The 5,508-nt window shown below is 48.4% G+C and overlaps 1 long non-coding RNA gene across 2 annotated transcripts in view; it reads left to right on the top strand.

Moving 5' to 3' along the window:
* Positions 1-3,539: 3,539 nt before the first annotated feature.
* The window catches only part of LOC108444846, a 2,869-nt gene continuing 900 nt past the window's right edge, over positions 3,540-5,508 (top strand). The window contains exons 1-3 of one of the 2 annotated variants that reach the window (XR_001859562.1): positions 3,540-3,810; positions 3,924-4,009; positions 5,025-5,469. This is a non-coding gene — a long non-coding RNA (uncharacterized LOC108444846). Of the gene's footprint in view, positions 3,811-3,923; positions 4,010-5,024; positions 5,492-5,508 lie in introns of both variants that reach the window. The other variant, XR_001859549.1, reaches the window with a different exon arrangement.

Here is a 5,508-nt window from a genome sequence, read left to right as displayed (position 1 = left end):
GGGGCATCCAAGGAATCGCCTTTTCCGGCCTTTGTGGATCTGCATCGCTTCCCGAAGTCCTGGGAATCGTCCTTTGTGCTCCCTCCATGGGACTCTGCCCCAAACACTTCCCTGCCATTAAAGTTCTGTTGCATTCAAATTCCCATTGTTGGTTTTGTTTTCCTTGTGACTCCTTTTTCCAACTCATCTTTTTGCCTAATGTGGGAATTTGGGAGGATGGGAGGCTCCTGGATGAGAACCAGACCCCTTTATCACACTCAGCACTGGGTTTGAGTGGGGGGACAACAGATTTTCCACCACATCCTTCAATATTTCCTGTTGGAATCAGAAAAAAAAAAAAAAAAGAATAAATGAGCTGAGCATTCCTAGAAATAGGAGCTGGTTTTAGACAGACTCCTCTTGGAAACAGGAACACGAAATCCCAGTTTGAGACGAAGCAGAAAAATTTTTCACCTGGAGGCCTCTGTTTTGAGTTTTTTTCCTAAAGAATCATGGAATATTTGGGATTGTGAGCACACAGGCCCTTCAGCTCTGTCTCGACTCAGTGCTCCCCGAGCCTCTTGTGAGGAAGAGACTTTCCCAGGGAAACGTGCCCCATCCTGCTGGATCTGGTTGGACGACTCTGCTGCCTCTGGATGTGTCTGCGTGAGACCTGAATGTGAATCAGAGAAAAAAAAAACCAACAAAAATAGAGAGATAAAAATAATAGAGATGAATTCCCAAACAATGTTTGTTAAGGCCGTGGCATTGCTCAGTGATGGTTTTGAAGAATCCCAGGATTAATAAGGGTGGAAAAGAATTCCAAGGCCACCAAATCCAAGCTGTGCCTGATCCCCACCCACCCAGCCCAATGTCCAGGGATCCCTCGGACACATCCAGGGCTCCTGTCCAGAGACTCCTCGGACACCTCCAGCGATGGGAAACCCAACCCCTTCCACTGCCTGGCCGCCCTTTCCAGGAGGGATTTTCCCAAATATCCACCCTGAGCCTCCCCTGGCACAGCTCGAGGCCATTCCCTCTTGTGCTGGCCCCGTTCCCTGTGAGCAGATCCCAAATCCCCCCTGGAAGAGCCCAAAATTCCCGCTGGATCCCCCTTTTCTCTGGGATGAGCCCCCCCAGCTCCCTCAGGAGTTCTCCAGACCCTTCCCCTTCCCAAACTTCTCAAACAATTCAGACTGATCTATATTTCCTGGTCGCAACACGTTTCGTTACTTCACCAGTTTGGAGTCTGGAACCCTTTTCCAAGTGGGATTGTACAACCACTTCCTCATCCCTGATATTATCCATGTAAATAAATAAAAATATGCAGGAGAATGAATTCATTTCTGCGTGTGGAAGTTGGGCCGGTCCAAAAGCTCCCTCTGGAGCTGCTCTGGGGAAGGGAATTTGTGCCAGGAAAGGCAGAGCGACTCTTCCTGGTGCCCTGCTCCTGCCAGGGGGCTTTGTGAGGAATTCCTGAGGCTGGAACCTCACAAGGGATGAGGAGCTGGAGCTGGAATTCCCCTGAGACAGCCAAAAATGGGATAAAAGCTGCAGGAGGCTGCTGCTCTTAAGGAGAGAGGAGGAGGAATCCTCCTGGCAGGGCCGGCACTGCTGAAAGGAGTGGGAAAGGAATTCCAGTGGCTCCACGCTTTTCCAGAGCTCCCAGAAGTTGCTGGGTTGGGCTGGTCCAGTAAAAGCAGCCCCTGACAGGACCTACAGATCCTGAGCCTGGATCCCAGAACAGGGAGGACGTGGAGCTGCTGGAGAGAGTCCAGAGGAGGCTCCAGGATGGAATCCGAGGGATGGAGCAGCTCTGCTGGGAGGAAAGGCTGGAAGAGCTGGGATTGCTCAGCTTTGGGAAGAGACCAGGGGTGACCCAACTGTGGCCTTGCAGGACCTGAAGGGGCTACAAGGAACATGGGGAGAGACTTTTCCCAAAGGATGGAGTGCCAGGACAAGGGGGAATGGGTTCAAACTGACAGGGAGGAGGTTTAGATGGGATATTTGGAAGCAATTCCCTGTGAGGGTGGGGAGGCCCTGTCAGGGGTTATTCCATGGATTCCCCATCCCTGGAAGTGTCCAAGGCCAGGTTGGACAGGGCTTGGAGCCACCTGGGATGGTGGGAGGTGTCCCTGCCCATGTCAGGGGGGCAGATGAGGTGGTTTTTAAGGTCCCTTCCCACCCAAACCATCCCATTTCTCTGATTCCTATAAAATCCCCTCTCAGGGGCCCATTCCACCTTCCCAGCTGCAGAACTTTGTGTCAAACTCTGGTGAGGAGCCCTGGATCAGGCTGGCACCACAATCTCAGGACCTGCCACCCCACACCAGGTGTTTTGAGCACCCCCAACATTTCCTGGGCTCATTTCCCTCCTTTCTGCTCATACACAACTTTTTTTTTTGCTTATTTTTGTCTCGACCTCTGCGCTCTCCATTCCCTCCTGCAAGAAGCGATTCTGGAGGCTCTCCTGGGCCAAGGAACTTATTGGGAATGTTGTGAGGAAATGCTTGGGGATGGTTTGCAAACACCCACTCATGTTTTATCCATGCAAAGCACCATGGCTCTCTGAAGTTAATGACAGGCCACAGATATTAAATCAGGATTGAATCATAGCGTCCCTTCCAAATAAATGTGTCAGGGCCACCCACGTGATTTCCCTGACTCAGACAGCGAGAAACACCTCGGGAATTTGGATCCCTCTGGTTCTTTGGGATTAAAAGCCTGCCCCTGTGATTGTTTTCCTAATGATACCATTTCAATCCACTTGGCCAAACACTCACCTTCCCAAATCAGGGCACATTTGGGGATTTAAATGGGATTGGGCTTCTCTCACCTCAGGGGCTGAGCTTCAAGCATGCCATGAATTTCTGCTTCACCCCAGCACAAACTGGGGCTGTAACTCTTTGTCCTCTGGATCCAAAGCTGTCCCCAGCAACCTTGAATAAAGCTTTTTCCTGGTTTTCCCTGTGTTAGACAGGGAATGATTGTCGTCGGTGGCTTCTCTCTCACCCCCAGTTTCCCACACTCCTCCACACTCCAACATTTTTCTGGTGACCAAAACCACCAGGAAAAGAACTGGGGACAGAGTGATTTATTCCATACCAGGATCCCTCTGACCATCCCACTTTTCCCAAAAGGGACTTTCCTCCTTTCCTATTTCTTCCCGGGCACAAATTGTGCGGCAGAGGAGGAGTTTTGTGCTGAACTGGGGCTCCACCGGCCACACAAACTCCTGGCGCTGTTTTATGTCCCCAAATCCCAGGATTGTTGGGGTTGGAAGTGACCTCTGGAGATCTCCCAGGGCAGGTGACACAGGGACACATCCATGTGGGCTTGGGATGACTCCAGAGAGGGAGAATCCGAATTCTCTCCTCTCTGGGCAGCAGTTCCATGGAAAGAAGTTCTCCCTCACGCTGAGGTGGAACTCCTCAAGGTTTCATCCATGGCCATAAACTTGGGATGAGTCGGATCCTGGACTCGGATGCCAAATGAGGAGCCAGGGCCCCACGGGCTCTGCCGGGAGTGGCTCTGGGAGCCGACTTGGCCACTCCAGTCCAGCAGTTCCCATAAACACGTCCCAACAAGCTTGGAAACAGCCAGGAACACTCATGGCTAATTCTGGGTTAGGCTCTGCTGCATTCTTGGAGGCCAGGAAAACAAATCCTGGCATTAAGGAGCTGCAAGGACGAGCCTTGCAAAACTCACGAGCTCCCACAAAGCCAAGCTCAGTCCAGGTTTAGAGCTGCAGGAGTAAATTTGAGCCTCAAAACTCTGAAATGAGAAGAATCCAAGGCCAAACTACGGCGGTCACGTGCTGGTGAGAAAAGGGTAATCAACACAAACATGAGCAAGACAAAGCAATTACTGTAATTACCCCTCAAATTTGGTTTGGGGAGTAATGGGGCCTAATGCCCAAATATGACGTTATTTTCTTGCATCAGCCTGGTGGTCCAGCCGGGGATATAAAAACCATTCCTGACTCAGGGAGCTTCCAGCGGGTCCTGTTGGCTTCTCCTCAGTGAACTGAGTAAGTTGGATTCTGATATAACTTCTTCCTACAATAATAAAATAAAAAGAGTCTCATTTTAACAACGCTTGCGTTTAACTCAGGGCTGAATTTTGGATTCATATTCCGCCATTCTGGAAAGCAATTCTGTTTATTTTCACCGAATAATCAAAATAATGTTGATTATTCATCCAGAAGTGCTGCGGGATCGAGGTTTAAAAATGTATTTGCAATCTAGATAATATTAAAACCAGTTAATTCTGTTGTTTTACGGAAATTTAATGGGTACAACCTTTAGGGGGGGGTTGGTTCTGACCTTGTGGCTTCCAATTTTTATCTGATTTTGGGTAGAGGTGGTGTGGAAATTTCAACACAGGTTTTATGAATATTGAGATGGGCAGAGCTACAGTCACCTGTGAATGAGGGCACAACATCCCTGTGGATGTGGCCCTGCAGAATTCCTGGTTTTCCAGTGCAGGAGATGTGGGAACAACCCAAAAAATGTCAGCTTGGGAATTTGCTTTGGGTGCTTTCGTTCTGTTTATGCAAAGCTTTGGTTTTATGCAAAGCCATACTATTCCAATCCACTCGGGATGTTGTGTGCTCTGTGTTTAGGTCTGGTTTTAAATGATTCCTTTCCTCTGGTTTGGTCTCTGATTAGGGTCAAGTCAAGGACAGGGAATTCAGAGTTGTAGCAGATTTAAAGGGTGGGAAGCTCAGGAGAGCATCTGGACTGGGGTTTAAAGTTTGGGTGAATAATGGATATTTGGGCATGGTGTTTAGAATGAGGAAAGAAAACAAAAATGGCTTGAGTCAAACTCAGCCCCACCCAGGCTCCTCCAATATGCAGCTAAAAAAGAAATAATCACCTGGGCTGAACCCAGAATTCACATTCCATTTAATCTGCAACAACAGATTAAGCGGCTCCTTCAGCCGGTGCTTTGAGGTGGAATTTGGATGAGGTTGAAATGACAACTTGAAATGGACTTTTGTGCAGTTTTCCAAATCCCCACCCTTCTATTTATTTCAAAACCAGAAAGAAGGTGGAGAATTCAGCCCAGGTTTGAGAACGGTTTTAATCCCTCTGGAATTTAAATTTGGGAGAGCTGCTCTCAAGTTTTGTTGTGCTTCGACTTTTTCCTCACGATCTTGCAAAAGGTTTTTATTGAATTTTCCAAGTGAGTTTTGTGCTAAATATCTGAGTTAAAGGCACCTGTTAGGAACTGACTGCTCTAAATCCATAATTATTGATATCCTTATGGATCAGTTCCATCACAGGGATGATATTCCTTGGGGTTTTTGTCTCCCTAGCCCAGACTTTGTCCAGATTTGGTCCAGTAAAACCTCTCAGGTTGTCCATTCCTACGATTTATGCGTTACCCTCATTTTACTGAGCTCCACTTCTGGAGCCCAAATTACAGGAGAAAACAGATGTTAATTAAACAACAGCCCCAAAGGTGTGGTTTGGTGTCCCCAAAGAGGTGTTTTGGTGTCCCCAAAGAGGTGTTTTGGTGTCCCCA

This window comes from Corvus brachyrhynchos, unplaced genomic scaffold (assembly GCF_000691975.1).
Source record: "Corvus brachyrhynchos isolate BGI_N302 unplaced genomic scaffold, ASM69197v1 scaffold350, whole genome shotgun sequence".
In the NCBI taxonomy this organism is placed as follows: Eukaryota; Metazoa; Chordata; class Aves; order Passeriformes; family Corvidae; genus Corvus; species Corvus brachyrhynchos.
This window is presented reverse-complemented; position numbering and strand designations above follow the sequence as displayed.